We start from the raw sequence: 20072 nt of genomic DNA on the forward strand, positions 1-20072 counted from the left end.
AAAAAAAACTGCGGCAGCCACAAAGCGCACAGTCTTGCATTTTAACATTTAAGCCTTCCATGTGTATCCTCCTTGCCCAAGCTCCTAATACCACAGACGAGCTCCAGGACAGTCTGCTCATCACTGGTCCTCTAAATCTTCTTATATTTTTAGATATAATACGAAACTGCTGACTCTCATTAAGTGCGTGCTGCTTCCCCTGAAGATTCTGAAACATCTGGAACCACATATCTTCTGGAAAGCGACTTGGTTTGTTTGTGGATAACAAGTCTGTTGCCAATGCTGCACACAAATGTACTTTAAAAAAGGCAAGTGGTGCTCTAACTCAAATGAGCATTAGGACAATGTTCTGCTCTAGTGGTGGCCCTGAGTGAGTGGTGGATATTCCATATTATAATGTCAGAGGCCAGTCTCCACATAGGACAAACATTGTTGACTTCCTACAGAATGCAACTAATTTCATGAACTACAAAAAGGATAATAAGCCTAAGTGACCACGATCCTGGTTTTAAACTTGCAACCTTCGGGGTTGAACACTCTGCTAGCATCACCAGCAGGCTGAACATATGCATATAATATTTCCAGCCTTATACAACCCATTAAGTGAATTAGTTATACATTAGAATGGTACGACAATTGAGTTACTTGCTCAGCAGCAATACAACATTTAAAGCGGTTGCCATATGTAACCAGTGCTTAAAATTCTGTATTGGACATGCGTTCAGCCTCCCTGCGCAGAGAACGTGCGCTAAGAGAGGAGCAAATGAGGCGGCCTGGTGGCACGAGACCAGAACGGCCTACAGCGACACGGGCTCCGTGCCTTGTGAATAGATGGCCAATGGGCGGGAGCAGTGCTCATGGCCCTGTGAGATACATGTGCCACTTGATATAGTGGCGGTGTCAGTTTTGTGTACACGCACAAGTAACACCATTACCTGTTGAGAAACAGCGAACATCAGTTCGTGGGAAGAAGCGTACGATAGCAAAATGACATGCTTTAGACAATGAATGGACAATTATTGCTGGTTTTGAACAAGAATATTACAAGTGCACACATAGGCTAGATACATTTGCTATTACGTTTGTGTGACGGAATAGCAATGGCTTTGCAAAGAAAATTATTGCATCACATGGACTCAATGGCTAGTGTTCTTGGAATCTGTGTATAATAATTTTGTACTGTGTCACTAAGAAGTACTGTTCATTTGAGAGTAAGTGAATTATCTGCCTATTCATCAACAACAAAGCGAAAGATGATTTGTAAGTGACATGAGTATTTGGCCAGAACAAAATATAATTGTACTCTAGAATAACATGCTGCATTTTTAAATGCTCTCTTCATTGTAGCATCTATTGCAGCTTATACTTTTTTTATTGTGATCTTCCATAAAAATGAAATATAGCATTACCATAAGGCAAATTCTTCTCAAACATAATTGAAAAATAAACATTGCAAGTTTGGATACTTCAAATAAAAATTAATTAACTGCACAAGCCTTTATATAAAACGATGAGTGAACTGGAAGAGATAAGAGTTATAAACAATGGCATGCATATCTTTCTAAAATACCATGCCCAACCCACTCTCCTCCACCAATGGCTCTACCACATGCACTCCACTTCAGTAGAGCGATTCATGGTCATTGCTCTTCAGAGCAGACAAATCTCATTCTCCCAAGAGTGCCACTCACTCGATAACCCCGCTGTTAACATCCCACCAGTACTGAAAAGTTCTTTATGTAGGCATAACTAGACAATCATACCAAGTCCGTTTTTCCCCAAATGCACTTCTAAACAGAGCCCCACTACCTGAAAATTGCATTGCTGAAACTTTAAATCGTCACCAGATTTTAGGCCATACTGACATCAGCTTCTGACTGAAAAAAAAATAACAACGCATGGGTAACCTCCATGGGCACACGAGGGATTCACAATGCGAGAAATTATCATGTATTTTTGATTATAGTGTGCTGCTGCTGCTACTACTATTGTTACTCCAGCTATTATGGACTGACTCATACAGTTAGCGAAGGATGCTAGGTTTAGTAATATATGTTATGTATGTCGCTATTGTAAACTTTCAATCACATTTCTTATGATCACTGTTACATTGTTTTTTAGCATTATTTTAGTAATTTCTAGAAAGGTTTAGTTTAGCCCGATTTTTTGATGTAGTATAAAGTTATACTTAAAATTTTAATCTATATTGTATTATGATTGTTATTGTGATCTAACATAAAAATGGGATTTTTTGCATATTGTTGTACGCAGCATAAACAAATGGTGCATCTTCTGGAAGATTTTATTGTTTTTGTAGGGGATGTTTCAATTTGCGTACAGTAAATGTTAAATGTATCTTGTAATTTTATTGTTTGTTGCGGTTGCACCCGAATCAAGAGCCGAATGGCTCAGGGTTATTCCAAATAAATGAAACTGATAAATCAACTGTCCATAGAAGCCACTTAGCTGGATTTTTTATTTATACATGGATTGCCATTCAATTAATATCGCTAGAAAAGTAGAATTAAAACATTAATTGTTTTAAATACCAATCTAATGCAAAATTATGATTTGCTTACAGGATAATCTTTAAACATGTGCATGCACCACAGGTGAAAGTGAACAGAGTAGTTTGTGTTCTATGTAATGTACATGTTACCAGCGCCTGATCAACATACCCAAGCCTGCTAAGGCAGCAGGCAGGTTTAATGGGAGGCCTGCATAGTTTGGTTTTAGTAATTTAAGCTGCTATCTGGCCACGGTGTGGCTGGTGACATCTCAAAACAATGGAAGGTAGTTGCCATCTCTTAAGATGCCCCAATGAAAAAAAAGTCAATCATATAAAGGGCATGGCCAGTCTGATGGAGAGCATCAATCAAAATGCTTTTTGTGCAGATAAAAATGAGATTTTACTGAGTATAATGTTTTTAAACGCTGACAGAAAGGCAACATACACAGAAATGTTGTTCATTTGTTGTAGTTTATTTACATACACCTCATTCTAAAATTGTAATCAAGCTATCAGCCCTAAATAACAATAACCCCAAGAGTCAGAAAAGCCTCACTCAGTAAAAAACTATTTCAATATTGTGCTACACCAAAATACTCCACCAGTTTCACTTTGAGTAGTTTTCATGTTGCAGGGATTCGTTCTTTAGTTCTTTTTGGATTATCAGAGAAGGTTAAAATTACACTGCACATGAATACGTTTTAATTTTCAGAGGAAATGTGGTACATAAATATGATAATATCGTGTAAATTATTCCTCAGTGGTTAATATGAAATAGTAAAAAAAAAATCACTTAGAAGCTATCTACCAGAGGTTGATGGGAACATTTTTATTCATGAGCATTTGATGATAATCATCACGTTCTTAAACCTTTTCATGTGCATTAAGTTAAGGGCTGGAAATTCTGTATAAAAATCATGTGAAAAACATCCATTATATTTACAATGGTCAAAAACATGGGTCTGTAAATCCATGTATGCTATGCTATACAGGCATCCCTCGATTTACAAACATTCCAAAGTGCCACACTGGCCAACGTAAACGTAATTGATAAGTTATCGACCCTTTTCAATTAACGAAATCGAATTTCCACGTGAACAAAATTTCACATGGCATGCGGCATGAGATCCAACAAGAACCACCTGGGAGGCTGCGTTATCCGTCCATGACAGTGTCACGGTATTCCTCCAGTTGCAACAGTAACGCCGATACATCACCTTGCCAGTCAATCCAACATGCAGATCTGTTGGTGCGCGTTCTCTGAAAAAGGTTCATTGTTTGAATTTCATTTTTATTCAGTCGTTTTAATATTTATGTTCTTTATCATTATTTTTATATTGTGAAAAGTGATTGCGGTGAATGTATTTAGGCTAGGAGTAGAGTTGGAATGGATGTCCAAAAAAATCCCTGTTTTTAGTATTAAATTAATGGTAAAAGCCATTCTATTTTACAAAATGTTATTTTATGCATGTTTTTTGAAGAACGCATCCCTTTCGTACATTGAGGGATACCTGCATTTAAATTAATGTGTGCTTCTTCGTATTTTCTGCTGTACCGTTTAATTTGAATCATCCGTCTCCGTTACACTATCCGTTGCATATATGCGCTTTCATATGTATCGTCTCTCATTTGCACTGGTTTTACAATCTGCACGATGCAATATGTTTCGTATGATCCGACTGTATTACCTGCATTGTAAGTGTTGTTTTGCTCATTCTCTATTGTTTAAATTGTGTTGCCTATTCTGCCTGTTATTTGTGTGCCATTTGATATCGTTTGCTTTATATTTCGACTTTCACGTGTCTGTAACGTACTGGTTCTCTGGCCCGTATATATTGTCGAATTTGTACCATCTATTTTGGTCCTGCCTGTATCCCTCGTTGATGATTAAATGAAACCTGGCTGTGACATTCCTAATCATAATCTACTCAGCTACAACCCTCCCTTGCTCTCAAATGCAGGAGTGCTGTTGGCCATACCCCTTTCCAGGGCCCAAGGAGAATGAGACCACCCCAGCTCACTGTTCAGCCATTCCAACACCGACCAGTACTCCTACCCCAGGACACAATCTAATTGTACCACCACCACCACAGAGTATGGTGGTGGTACCATTAGATTCCCCAATATTTCAACTCGACCACACACCTCTACCTGAGTCTACCACCCACTTAAACAATCCCATACCTATCTTCTTGGTTCTTTCGGTAAAGTCACGTAGAAGGGAAGTAATAAAATAATACAAATAAAACATAATAAAATTATTCTTACGACGTTTCGGCCACAACGCAAGTATCCGTCCTCAGGTGAAAACCAGGTCTGTCGAGGCGACAGCGTCGACAGACCTGGTTTTTTTTTTTCTTTCATTCAGACGCTGTCGCCTCGACAGACCTGGTTTTCACCTGAGGACGGCTACTTGCGTTGTGGCCGAAACGTCGTGAGAATAATTTTATTATGTTTTATTTTTATTATTTTATTACTTCCCTTCTACGTGACTTTACCGAAATAACCAAGAAGATGAATCCCTGCAGTCACGAAAGCTTTCAATCGAAATTTAATCCCATACCTACTTCCCCGGACTAAAAATGCTCACTGCCGTGAGCTTCCTACCCACTCCGCACATCTCACAGGATATCCCCAAGAGCCCCACGAGTCCGAATGGCTCTGCCACCTCATCACCACGAAGTTTTATCCACAGGGACAGCAGCCACCTCCTGTTCATCTGGCCCCGCCGAATGTCCGCTCAATTAATTCAGTCACTTCTCATCCACGATCTCCTGCAAGAGGGCACCACTGACATCCTCTGTCTCAATGAGGATTGGCATGCCCCCTCTGCACTTTAATCACTCTCTGACACTGTCCTCCCTGGCTACCGCCTCCAACAAGCATGCACCTTCCTCTGGCATGGGTGGCAGGACTGTTATCATCTCTAAACCGAATTCTCTGACGTAAATTCCCAATTAGTACCTCTTTTGAGCATCTCTCCCTTCACGTCGCACCCCTCTACAACATCAAACTCTTCATCGGCTACCAACCACCGCAGCCAAACACAAATTTCATGTCCAACAGATTTAATAATCTCACCTTGGCATTGCCCCTCATCCCCTCCCTCTAACCATTACTGGTGCTTTTAACAAAAAATGTTGAGGATCCATCGCTCAACTCTCTGCCAGCCTCATCTTCTAATCCACCTGTCCACCCCCCTCCCCCACACCAGTACTCCCACCCACTTCCACATGATAACGACTCTCTTCACTGCTTTCTCTCTCAAATCGTTATTCAAACTCTCCATCATAGCAAAAGCCCATCCTACCTACTCTCCTTTGGACCCCATCCCTGCTTCTCTTTTACCTCCACTCATCCCTCTTATCCTTCCCAATCCCTCGTCTCTCGTCAATCTTTCACTCACCTCTGGTGTTTTTTCTGCCATCTTCAAGTCAGCCATCACAATCCCCCCCTTCTAAAATATACCCTCTATCGACCCTTCCAGTCCTGCCAACTACCGGACAAACCTCCCTTCTCTAAGCTTCTTGAACGTCTTTGTCCATTCTTGCCATACTCACGACATCTCATCAAATTCTCATTATCCTAATTTCCTATTTGAATTCCACCCATTCCAATCCACTGAAACGGCCCTCCTTTACTCTATGAAGTCACCTCCCAAACTCTGCCCATTCTGGCCTCTCCTCAATCTCCATCTTTCATTCGATAACCCCACATTTATTTCCTCTATCTCCGGTCTCGGTATGTCCAGCACAGCCCTTTCCTGGCTCCAGTCTTAGCTCTCTTCACACACTTCTGTTTCTTTGAACCATCTTCTTGGTTCTTTCGGTAAAGTCACCACTCCACCATTTCTTCATTTTACTGTTCACATCACTTCTTCGCCGACGACACCCACATTTTATTTTCCTTTTTCTCCTTTACCCCTGACCTCTCATCCCGCAATTCTGACTGCTTAAACGCTGTCCTGGATGTCACACCACTACCTCTTCAAAAATCCTTATAAAACTTCAATCCTCTTCTTCCCTTCTCCTCAATCCCCTCCACCCTGTCTGACCACATCATTCCCTCCCTGCTCCCTCACCCCTGCCACCTCTGCTGATAACCTTAGGGCTATCTTCAACTCCTCCCTCTCCAACCACATCTCTGCCAATTGCTGCACTTGCCACTTTCACCTATTCAATACTCGCAAAATCCATCCCCTTGTAGGTGTTATTCCGCACTCACCCATGTTGTCAGTGGGTAGCATCGCTATTAGGTCAACAGGGGGCGGAAGAGTGGCTACGCTTATATTAAAGAAATAGGGCCAAAGGGGTCAAGGGTGATCTCTGGGATAACGGATCCTGGGACACAATCCACAAACCCCGGGAGGGGGGACTGGGGGATGACGTCACCCTTCCAGGACCTGGTGGAAGGTTCTGGAAGGAAGGCGGGGCCGGGGCGGAGCAAGCCCCGGACCTGTATATAAGGCGGACCTCTAAACGATAGAGTCAGTCTCCTCCACTCCGAAGACCTGGGCTGAAGCTTGGACCCTGGACCCCAAGCTCCATCGTCCTTCTAAGGGCCAGAGCTCAGTGAGGCCAGTGGTCAGGACCTGACGACCTGGGCAGGGTCGGATCAGCATCGCCTCCACTAGGGCCCCAGCCGGATGTCGGGGAAATTATCAGGGTTCCCAGTGTTAGGGCAGCGTAGCCCGGAGACCATACCTCCCCAGGTATCGGGTAAAGGGGCCACTACCCCTTTGTGTTAGGGACCCTGTAGGAAAAGAGTAATAATATTGTGTTGCCTCAACTAGTGTCTCCCCTGGTTTCTGACCCACTACACCCTCATCTCACTATCTGCTGCTAAACTCCTGGTTCACTCCCTCGTTTTCACTCACCTTGACTATTGCAACTCTCTTCTTCTCGGCCTTCCTGCCTATGCCTTCACTCTGCTCGAACAGATACAACATTCCTCAGCCCGGATCATGGTTAACCTACCTCACAGTTCCCACACTTCTACTGTACTTTCCCAACTCCACTGGCTCCCTGTCTCCTATCACCGTCTGTTTCCCTCTAGTATATAAATCCCTCCGTCGTTTTGCCCCACCTCCCCTTGCTTCTCTAATATCTTAATCCATCCCCTCCTCTACACTCCCAGTCTCACTTTCGTTCCTTTTCCCTTCTTGCTCCCCTTCACTGGAACAAACTGCTACTGCACATAAAACAATCATCTTCACCGACCTGCTTCCATTCCTCACTTAACAGTCATCTCTTCTCCCTTGCCCATCCTACTGCTACTCCCTGCCCCCCAGCTACGACCAGGCCAACCGCAACCCATCCTCAACGACTCCCACCAGTCCTCCTAACCGCCACCACAACTACATCACCACTTTTAACAACCCCACTCTTTATTTTAAGCACTATCATCTTAAATACAATTTTATAACGATTGTAAAGTGCCTTGGACTAAGGCGCTATATACATCTATATAAGATACGATATGTAGGTGTCTCTGTAACACTTCTCTCCTGGTTCCATCCTTACTTCTCAAACCCCTTATAGGGTTACATGTAAGGACAATCAAACTATATTAAAGTGTCCCACAAGATGCCATCATCAGCCCCCTACACTTACCAATAAAATTCTCCCTTCTACTTGGAAAAATAATCTCCAGGTCTCACCTTGAGCATCAAATTTCATAACGAGGACACCCTCACTCTGTCATCTTAGATTGATTAAAACTTCTTCCAGCTAGTTGTTATTAAAACATTATTTTAAAAAGGCCACGCTTTGTAAATATTCCAGTCTGAGCGGGAAACCTTCTAAACTGAACTCTGCAGGACCTCATGCCTCGACCTGCAAAACATCTCCCACACCTGCCTTAGTTCCTTAGCCTCATCCATGCCTTCATCACGTCGACTTGACAACGGCGACTCTCTCCACTTTGGCCTCAACAAATCCCTCATCTAAAACTTCTGCATGCTTCAACATGCCGCTGCAGGACTTCTCACCCGCAATCCCCTCCATGTACTTTCTGCGACATCAACCAAGGCTTTCTGTCAAAGCCCCCAGTCGACATTAACTTTGTGAGTGAGTGATCACTAATTTCCCTATGCGGTCCTCAATGTGCGAAACTTCCATCCCCATCCAGCTATCAACTCCATGCCTTTATTGCAGTAAAGGCTCAAGAGCTTAATTTTTGCCTCGATAAAAAAACCCCACTGCCTCTGTAGTGTGCCTCGATATGGGGCTGAATTTGGGTACTATTTTATATATCCAAATTATACTGTATTGTATAGCAGCGTACAATGTCACACAACGTTGCAGAGGAGGTTTGATGCTCAATCAAAAGATAAATTGTGTATCACTTACAGCTAAATGGAAAGTGGCAGTCAATGATTCACGGCCATACAATGTCTCATCTCTAATGGCTGCTGGCAAATATTCTGATCACGCTGGACTGTTATGTTTATCATTTAAATGCTGCCAAAGATCTGTGCTTGAAAATTGTATGCATCTTGACATAGCTGACAAGAACAGTTGTTGAGTTATAGATCACATCATGTCTTTTTATGACCTTTCAAATGGTAACGCAATTAATTTAACAAATGGCCCAAGCTAATGCTATTTATAGTACTTAATTAGTGTTTTCGTTTTGTGATGCATTAATTCAATTTGACTCAACGTTCCTTATTTATCCAGAGCACGGCTCATTACGGTTCACTCGCTTTGCAGGGGAGCAGCTTTCTTGTAATTTAGTTGCAAGGAAACTGTGAAATGTTAAAATTGGAAAGTAAAGCAACACAGCGGCATCCCTATTATAATCATTTTTATTGTAAAAGTTAAAGGATATTGCGCTTCTTGGGTTTCGTTTTTACGGGTTTTATTTGTTGTTAAATGCTCTTTTAATACCCATCTTAAAGGAACTAGCCAAATATATCAATGTAGGAATTTTTCGGGAAAAAAGTATGTGCTCAATGAGGCTGTTCCAGATCAAAAAAGGATATTTAATAATTTCCAAATCATGTCATACATACAAAATACTCCTGCGTAATACAGCAAAAACAATAAAACTTTTTTTAATCATTATCATGCACGTGTAAAATTCAACTACTTAAAACACACAGTGGAATTTGTAGAGCCTGAAATTTTAAACTCGTGTTATTTCTTTTCGCCGCTTGCTATCAAATACCGCACGTCCGTGTCACGTGAAGCCAGATCTGTTCACGTAGCAGTGAAGCACTCTGCGTCAGCTGCCATCGCTGTTCTTAAGGAAATCTGAGAGCTATTACGTGTGTCAATACTCTTACAGTACTATTACTCCTATGTTGTATAATGCGAATACGAAAAATGACTTAAAAGACATCATACGCTTGGTCGTATGAGGTGGCTTCTTAGCAGATTTTGTTGCAGAGGGACAAGAGGTGGAAATGCTTACGTCCATTATTCTGTCAGGGAATCCAGAAGGAATGTTTTATAGCGAGTGGGAACAGTGTGGCGCTACGAGTTAAACGCTGTTCTTAATTTGATGTATAGTCGCCATTACTCAGATGGATATCATCAGAAAGCCAGCCTGAAGGGGTTTTTTCCATACGCAAGTACAGCTGTAATGTTTTTATTTTGCAACCCAACTAAAAAACGGCTAATTAATACCTGTACCTGTGGGAATCCCTTGGTGTCCACTGTATAGCGCTCGTTCATTCGCAATTCAAGAACTCGACACAAGGCCAGCTGCAGGTTTTCAATGTGGCATACACAACCATCATCTCATGAACGGATAGGACAGAAAGTGTTTTGTCATCCACAATTGACATGAATGAAAGTGCAACGGATACAAATGAAATATTACATGTTGGCATCCAAGAGGATGAGTTAGCAAATTGGTCTGTTTTGATAAATTACATGATATAGGAGACTAATAGATTCGTAAATTAGTTGAAAGCTATAACTAACACCAAACAGTAATTGGATCATTGCCTAAGTGGCACTGATTAATAATACATTTTACTGTTTTTTATTCCTTTTAGCTAAATACAAATAAATCACCAACCACTGCTGCAATTACAGCTGGTTTATTATTTAATTTGTATCGTAGTGCACTGTGTATAAGCCAAAGTTTTATCCAATAACCGTAATTCAGTAGCTACCATTTACAAATACGGAGGCACTCTCAAAGCAGGCCTACTGCTCAAAATGTATTACTATAAACTTTAAGTTCAAAGGCAGTGTTTGTTAATCAACACAGCTGGTGGAAAGCTTTTGGCATGTACTTTTAAGACCACAGCTCAGAGTTGTACGTCCTATTAAATAACGTACGAACATTGGTAGCCCGTGACAATATCGGCTACGAACATTGGTAGGCTGTGGTACATACCACCACAAGGCATTTCTAACGCTATTCACAGCTAGACCATATATTGTGGTTGAAAATATTCTTTGGGGAACTGAATTTTTCTTGAGGAAAGCTGAATAATTCTTTTTTTTACAAAAAAAATATGTTTAACATATATTTTTCAAGTCAATCAATGTCCAAAAACAAGGTTGCCAGGAGCAGAGCACATGGTGGGGGGACTGATGTGTCCAAAGGCACTGGTTCACCAATCGCGCCAGTTGACCACATGCCCTGCTAGTAGTGACTTTGCGCTCTCGAGGTTTTACCCAAGGGGCTGTGTGCGCTTCAATGCTGGCTGGTAAACACGTTTGAGGGGGCTGATCCTGATTAGCCCTAGCCACCTACCACCACCTATGGTAAAGACCACACTCAGCATTTCACAACATTTGCTAAATTCTGCGTGGGATGAGAATAGCAGACTACAGCACATCTCAACAGCAGCACTGTTGATGAGAAGGCAGAGTTGTTTGTATGGATGCCGAGACATGACAATGTAGAAGAGAATACATTTATTTTGTATTGATGTGTTGGCATGCTCATTGACAGTGGAATGGCCTTGCTCATAGTGAATCTCATTGAGACCAATCTTCAAATCTGCCAAAACAATACCTAATCTACTTGTTAGAGTCTGGGTTCTGTGACCTGTTCTGCAATCACACAGACTGCACAGCTCTTAGCCTGTTGTGACAGACACTATCAAAGCTCCAGGGCTTATCTTAACATGTTGTAAAGCAGTTGACGCTTCAGACGCTATGCACCAAACTATCTTCATGCTGTTGCTAAGCCTTTATTAATTGCATTTTACACTGTAACTGCGAGATTAATGTCATATGATCATAAAATAAATAACACGAAACTACACGTAAAAGGAGCCTACTCTTGTGGAGGAAAACACGAGGCATGTACTCTCCAGAAACCTGGTTTTCTAAGGCAGCCATCAGCATGTTCTGTAACATCGAGAACGTGAATCAGTGACCAGTCAAAACAGAAGGCAAATTTTTTAAAATACAATCATCTGCACTGGAACTCTAAACAAATGCCACTTCTGCAGCCCTGTGTAATAGATCACGTGGCCTTCCACAACCAGAAGTCCTCAGTGACAATACCAAAGCGACCAAATACAAAGACAATAATATATCCTGCAGACCAAAAACGGACTCAACGCAACGTAAAAATTAGAAACATAACTCACAACTCTAACCAATATTCGAGTGGCAAAGAAGGCAGGAAGTGGAACATGCTGAAGGCTGACTTAGAAGACCAGGTTTCAGGTAAGTGCAAACCTATTTTTACTTCCATCAGCATTTTCAATAATATCGTGAACCAATAGCAGAGCAGTGCCCTAGGGAGGGAGAATAAGAAACGACCGCCTCCAAATTCTGCAAGGCACCAGCACCCAATCGAAGTTGACGTCTCTTGCAGAAGGTGTCCAGCTTATAGCGCACAAAAAATGGGAGCGGGGAAGGCCGAGCAGCCACCATACAAATTTTTCGAAGAGGAACCCCTGCTCTGCTGGCCCCATGACAGCGCCATGGCCCTCGTGCATTGAGCCCTGCAAATCACTGGAAGCTGGATAACCCTCAGCTCATTGCCTACGCAATGCACATTGTGCTGCAATGCATCATATTCAATGTGGCTGACCTCCAATTCTGACTTAGAAGGACCAATTGCCCTTCTGCAGAGACCCTACCTCAGAAAAGATCAGATTCGGAATCAAAACATGAAAATGAAGATAAGGATGAGGTTGAAGCAGCAGAAGAAGCAGAACACGTATAATGAGCAGCAAAATAAAGATTATAAGCCTGGATTTTGGTCTATTCTTTTCCCCTTTCCTTCCCATTTTCCTTCCCATTTTCCTTCCCCTTTGCAGCTGTCTTATTTTTTTATTCAGAGGCATTCTCAGAGATATTGCCGAGGCATATTATGCACTTAGCCAGCCTATTATTTTTCTTCCCCTTATGGGCTATAAGCCTGGAATGATCCAGAAGCGTCTTGATCCTTTCAGTAAGGTCACAAGATTGATTAATCATAGTCCTCTTACCCAACATATTTTCAAGGGAGGCAAGTTCGACTTCTGTCTGCTCATCCTCGGATTTCTCTCCATCTCCAACACGTTTCACTTCCTCAGCTCTTAAAACTCAAGCTTTTAAACAGCGGTATGGGATGCTATTAGCATGAATGACACATAATAAAACAAAAGTATTGTTATTACTATACTACTAAATGCCCCCGCCACAGAAGGCCCAATCCAAATCCGCCTCCCAATTTGCTTAATTACCTTCCTCACCCTCTGAGGGTCTGAAGCCCCCCTGTGTCGGGAACTGTACCTTGGCCTGGAGTCTAACATCTTGCTTATCCACCTTCAACCCCTGATTCTGCTGAGAACACAACTCACTTGAGAGGACGAGTGCGGGGGGGGGGGGGCTGTGAGGCATCCTGTGTAGTCTGACACCCTGATCCATGAGTTTGGATTGGTGAATTCACCTGTGTGAATCGACGGGTCTAAGGACCCTGCGAGGAAGTCTCCTGGCCCGTTGTGGTATGCCAACCCTTTGTGTCACTTGTACTTGCCAATGTCTCCTCTCTTTGCTCCGTGCTTTTCCCGTAATCTAAACGTGAGAGGTGCGGGTGGCCCGTCGTCGAGTCTACAAACCACTGCACAAGATTGCCAAGCATGGAGCTTGGTCATGCGCTACTGCCTCTCCCACTGGGGTCAAGCAGGAGGGAAGCTATGGGAATGAACATTGGGGGTCCACAAATTCGGCACAGGCAACTGCTCGGGTTGCCACGACGGTTGCACATTTGCGCACTGTTTCCCACGTCACGGCGACGTGGCAAGGGGTGTTGTGGTGGGAGAAAACAAACACTGCTGGAATGTGCAGGGTGTGTCTTCTAAAGACGTTCAATGCAGCACCACACGCTTGTGTTGCGATCGAAACGTCGTGAGCTATTAATTTTCTATCTACGTGACTTTACCTAAAGAACCAAAGAGTATGGATTCCTGCAGTCACGAAAGCTTCAAATCAAGATCGAAATACACTCTTAAACAAATGTAAACGGGAGCTTCCAGAAAGTCACATGAGCTGTGACGGTGGGGTGGGGGGCAGAAATGGCAAGTGTTTATGCTTCCGAGGCAAACTGTCGTTCATTGGATAGGACTTCTGGTGTGACTGGGCAAGGAGGCTTGTTCATGGTTTTATGGAATAAGCTAACGGATGCTAATGGCATATTAAAAAAAAAATCATTTTGCCGTACAACTGACTTTAATAAATCTGAATAAATTATGCTGAAAACACACCCAGAGCTTCTTCTTCTTTAGTGCTGCCTAACGGCGTGTGCGACTTCACGATGAACGGCGTGTAGAGTTTGTGCTGCTGTTGTTAATTGTAGCCATGTTTTGATGTTACTGAGCCATGTCGTTTTTGGCCGTCCTGGTCGTTTTTTCTCTTCGATTTTTCCTTCCAGGATTTGCTTTAATAGCTGGTATTTGTGGTCGTTTCGGGCAATGTGGCCTAGGTAGTAACACTACTCGTGTTTAATGTATGAATACAAGCATTTATTTAATCACGATGTTTTATGGGGCACACCTAAACATGATTACAGAAACAAACCTTAATTAAAGTGCACAATTTTTGGTTGAAATATACAACACTAACATCCAATAGTTGTAATATTTTGGCTAAAACTAAAATGTTTCCTAGCTGTTCATCTTAATGACCACGACAACATTTGTGTGCAAAGAGCACTTCATTAAAAAGCAAAAGTTATGCACCGATGAATGAAAGTACACAACTAAGGCACGTTTATGTTCTGTACAAAAACAAAAAAGAATGGCTGGATAACAACATGTTCTCGGAGCAGCAAGAGCCACATTTGAAATATGTGTTTTTACACAATAATAGATCAACACTAATTGGATTCTGGTTAATTTTGCATGCAAAGGGGGCTGACGAAAGCGGTAATTACCTGACCTACTTTTTTTTAAGCAACAGACGCTGACTGCTGCCCACTATCGTGTGATCTAACCTCTGTGAGTTGCGCTTCATCAAACAAGATCAGCTTTGAAAAGATCACAGATGAAAACCAAGCCTGTTTGCAGATGTACCGCATGCATTTTATAAATACTGTGAATACCAAATAGATTATGTCACGGTAAGAAGCATTAGGGCCAAAGCGCCCATGTATTAATTTTTTTTAGCTTTTTAAAGCACAAAGAACATGACCAAGCATTTACTGCAGTTAAAAAAACTGTGTTCCCTTCAACAACCTGCACCATGTGCCAACCAGCCTGGTACAGGATGGTTTACAAGGTCGTGCTTATTATGCACAAAGTGCTTGCCACAAATGAACCACAATACCTTGCTGATCTCGTCAAGGAGCAGGAACCATCACGCAAACTCCGGGCATCCTCGCAGCGGCTTTTGGCTAACCATCGAACAAAGACAGTCACTGCAACACGCACTTTTAGATGCGCTTCTGTGGCCATCTGGAACGCTCTTCCTTCTGATATTAGGAAGCCATTGGAGCTATGCACTTTTAAATCTGAATTGAAAACTCATTTGTTGAGAGTTGCTTTTTGACTTTAGTTTGTTGTCCTTCCTCCTCACCTCCGATTAGCATGGTTGGCTACGTACGGTGCAAAATAAAGTTCAACATACATACACACCAGATGACTAACAGGCCTACACCATGGTCCCAATTCCCCAGCAGCTCTGCATCAACTAGTCATCGTATTGCCTAGCTAGGTGAATCAGCAGATGATGCTAATATTCACTTGGTATGAATACACCTTTTCGATTTGGCCATTGTTGCACACAAGACACTGTTTGGTGAACACATCTTCGTCAAATCGGAGGAAAAATAAAAAAAAAATTTATTACTACGTTGTCAGGCTCAGTAATGTGAAGAGAAAAACAAAGACCTTTATATATTTCATCAGTGGTGACCTTTTATATAATAGGAATGATGATAGCAATTGTCAAGAAGTAGGCTTTTTAGTTTCCTGTGAATTCAACAATACTTCAGATAGAGTTGACTAGAGAATATAAGGGCTCTCGAACCAATACAAATGAAAGGTACTTCAAATATATGCTCCCACAACAAGCCATGGACATGTAAAAGTAGACAAAATATGAACAAATTACTCAACTTATAAATGGGAAAAATAAACGACATGGTTGTAATGGGTTACTTCGATGCAAGAGATGAGATTGTTTTTGGTGAGTTTGGCAAAGGAGACAGGAAAGAGAAGAGAATGTCTCCAAGAGTTTACAGCCATCATGAAGACGAAGTTTATCAACGTATCTTTCTCAAATAAGTAGTCTAGAGAAAGGACATGTAGGAGTGCAAATGTAAATATCTGAAATTAAACTGACTCCATTCTCATGGACATAACTCAGATTGTCAGAGATGTCCTCAAGAAAGTCCACATGGGAAGTGATCACGGATGCAAGTTACAGTTCAACAACATTGCCAAAGAGACGTCAAATTTAATTACAGGCAAAATTAAGGCAGCTAATAGCAAAAATACACTTCAGGAGACAAACGGAGATGTGAAGAAACAAACGGAGAGACAGATGGAGAGGCAATCCAATGTCCTCCCATATCATCACAGAATAATGGAGTTCCACTCAAGTATATCGAGTGCAGTCACTGAGAGTGGATCTGGATCAAAATGATCAAAATAATTGAGTGCTTTTAGAATACTACACATTACCCACGAATACATTTGGATAACAAACATGGATGCTGACAAAACTAAATACAAACTGAAGAGTACAACATAGAAGCATGGAGTGGTGCTAATAAAGAAAAAAAAGGAACACAGATCAGACAGCAAATGTAAATGAAATACATATTCACTGTTAAGGGAATTAATTGGGCTTGGACACGACCAATTGCTCGAAGGGCCGATCGCCGATGCATGCGACTATTGAAGTGGCAGCCAAAGCAGAGAACAATAATAATAATTTACATTTGTAAGGCATATTTCATCTGTAGATCCCAATGCACTCATGTGTGAAAAGCAGGAAATAAACAGAAACAGGGTAAGCGTCCAGAACGAGGGCGTGAAGGCCAATTTAAAGAAGTAAGTTTTCAAGACAGGCTTAATATATCTCACGACTCTGTCTTATTTGCAAAGGCAAAGCATTCCAAAGCTTGGAAGCTGCACCGGCAAAAGCCCGATCACCCTGGGAGCAGAGCCTTGACGGAGAGGATGACCACCACAGAAATGGAGGGATGCAACCTACTCATGTGCAGGATTGAGCCGACAATGAGAGATGGCGACGACGTGTCGAGGCCTTCATCCAGTAGTTGATAGACCATGGCTGATGATGATGCGAGAGGGTGTGCGTTTTGGTGGCTTTTCAACATGGGTAAGGAAAATCGGTACTTGGTAGATTTAGTAAAATGATAACCGATGCTTATTTTAAAACATGCAACTTTATTTTCCATCATTCCATGATCCATAGGCATATATGCTATGAAAGGCACTATATAAAACTATTTTAAATAATATCGATAATATCATTTATGTGTCTCCAACCTATTTGTAAGAAATAAAGGTTGTGTGTCTGTTTGAAATATATAACGGGAATGCATTGAACTGTCCAAAGAAACATCACATTTTGAAGATGCTATAATTCAGAGGCTACCATAAAAAAAACTCCGTTATTGACTTTCCCACTGCAGCTATGTTTAATATTTTTTGAAAAGCATTTTTTAAGGGTTGGATACTATTTTTATGTTACTATTAAAACATCTTAGTTTTTTGTGCTGTATATTGTAGCACTGCAGAAGTTTAGAAAATCACACTACACAATTAACACATACAAAATGTGTTTTTTTCTGAGTAATGAACATGTCACTTTATTTTGATTTAGTACCCATGACTAGTTGATTTGATTTTCCTCTCTTGTTAGTAAAAAAATATAAATATCCAGGGTGATCCATTTATAGATACACGACTGATTTATGATGACCCTCTTAGATACGTGACTGCGGCCATCCGAACCAAACAATGGACCGTATCGTGAACGATTGCACCATTGTATGCCTGCTCTCCGGCGGACTGGACATAGAATTATTCGTGCTACTCCAGAAGCTATCACATGGCTCACAATCTTAAACCTAGACGTATTACTTGCACACATTTGTCATACGTAAGAGGAAGCAGAAGATGTCAATGACCTCAGCCTACGCATCATATAAGCAAATCTGAGCAGCTATGGTGGGGAAAAAGTATTTCAGGACTGTTAAAATATGCATCATGTGTTTTGAGATTGATGGATGACATGGAGTGACTTTCAATTAAAATTAAGTTCATATTCTTGGTTCTTTCGGTAAAGTCACGTAGATAGAAAACAAAAATCAAAATTAAAAGCAAAAAAATCCACGACGTTTCGATCGCAACACAAGCGGTCTGCATCAGGTGGAGAGAAAAGCGGGGGCAAGCCTCCAAATGTCGCTGCTTATAAGGGCTCCAGAGTGAGTGGGCGGGGGAAACTGCTGTGCAAGAGACAAGGGGAGAGGGATGGGGTTGAGCAAAGATGGGGGGGGTAGAGATGTGAGGAGGAGGGAATTGCACCTCGGTACACCCATCAGACAATGGGGGGGAAGGAATGGGGATACACAAATTCAAGTGCTCCAGAGTGAGTGGGCGGGGGGGGGAAGGCTGCGCGAGAGACAGGGGGAGAGAGAGGGGGTGGAGCAGAGATGGGGGGGGAGGGGTAGAGATGGGGGGGGGGCATTGCACCTTGCTACACCCACCCACACTGCTGACGGTAGAGGTTGACAAGGAAACACAAATTCAAGTTATATGACCCAAAGTGGTTGATGACATCTTTCAAATGATTGCTGAGTTTCAAACCGTCGTGGATGGCTTCGTGAACGAATCTTTGTTGATAGCCAGTCGGCTTGCAAAGTACCATCGTCTTAAAGAAATCAATTGCATGTGAGCCAGCCGCATTAAAGCAATGATCAGCTACGGCAGAAGGATTGGTCCTGCCGTGTTTCAGATCTGCCTTGTGTTTACGAACACGGTCCGAGACATGTCGTTTGGTTTCCCCAATGTAACTGCTGCCACAGGTACAGCATAGTTTGTAGACGCCGGGATATTGCATGTCAGGAATCTTGTCCTTCACAGATAGGATCAGGTCAAGAATGTTGTGCACTGTGTCGGACCTGGATCTTGTGTTTGTTCAAAATTTAGGAAATATTTTTGATTATCCCTGATATGTAAGGTAAGGTGACGGTTTTGATTGGATCTTCAGATGGCTCCTTCCTCACGGTTGGGTTGATGGCTTTGCAGATTGTGTATTCAGAGTATCCATTAGCCTTGAGAGCCCGGTGTACGTGTTTGAGTTCACTAGTTAGATGTCCATGGCCGGAGATACATTGAGCTCTATGGTGTAGCCTTTTGATGAGGGAATTCTTCTGGGATAGACGGTGGTGGGAATCAGGTTTTAGGTAGGCGTCAGTATGGGTTACTTTCCTGTAGACAGAGTGGCTCATTGAGCCATCTGGTCTCCTTTTGATTAAGACATCCAAGAAGGTAGCATACAATCCTTTTCTACCTACATGGTGAATTTGATGGCTGGGTGTATGGAATTGATGTGGTTGAGAAATTGTTTCAGAGCCGGTCGGCAATGTGGCCAGATGACAAACGTGTCATCCACGTACCTCTTCCACAAGGATGGGCGTAGAGTGGATGCCTGGATGGCGTTTGTCTCAAATTTTTCCATGAAAACGTTGGCCACAACCGGAGATAAGGGAGAACCCATTGGGATGCCCTCAGTTTGTTTGTAGAATGTTCCATTCCAGGTGAAGTATGTATTGGTGAGGCAGTGTCTCACTAGGGCTGGTACATCAGCATTCAGTCCTTGTTGGACCAAATCTTCAATTATTGCAATGGTATCGGGCACAGTAACTTTGGTGAACATAGAAACTACATCGAAACTAACGAGCAAATCACCTGGGGACAGTGAGATGTCTTTAATACCAGGTGAGCTGAGTTAAGAACAGAAGCGATAGCATTACTAGTGAATGGCTGCAAGGTCTCAGGCAGATATCCTCCTCCTCCCATCTCTACCCCCACCCCCCTATCTCTGCTTCACCCCCTCTCTCTCCCCGTCTCTGCCCCACTCCCATTGTCTGATGGGTGTACCGAGGTGCAATTCCTCCCTCCTCCCAT

At 42.3% G+C, this 20072-nt stretch overlaps 1 protein-coding gene across 4 annotated transcripts in view; it reads right to left on the reverse strand.

Annotated features, from left to right (window-relative positions):
* The window catches only part of LOC144942501 (polypeptide N-acetylgalactosaminyltransferase 1), a 102982-nt gene that overhangs the window by 38407 nt on the left and 44503 nt on the right, over positions 1-20072 (reverse strand). The window lies entirely within an intron of this gene.

This window comes from Lampetra fluviatilis, chromosome 2, assembly GCF_964198595.1.
Source record: "Lampetra fluviatilis chromosome 2, kcLamFluv1.1, whole genome shotgun sequence".
In the NCBI taxonomy this organism is placed as follows: Eukaryota; Metazoa; Chordata; class Hyperoartia; order Petromyzontiformes; family Petromyzontidae; genus Lampetra; species Lampetra fluviatilis.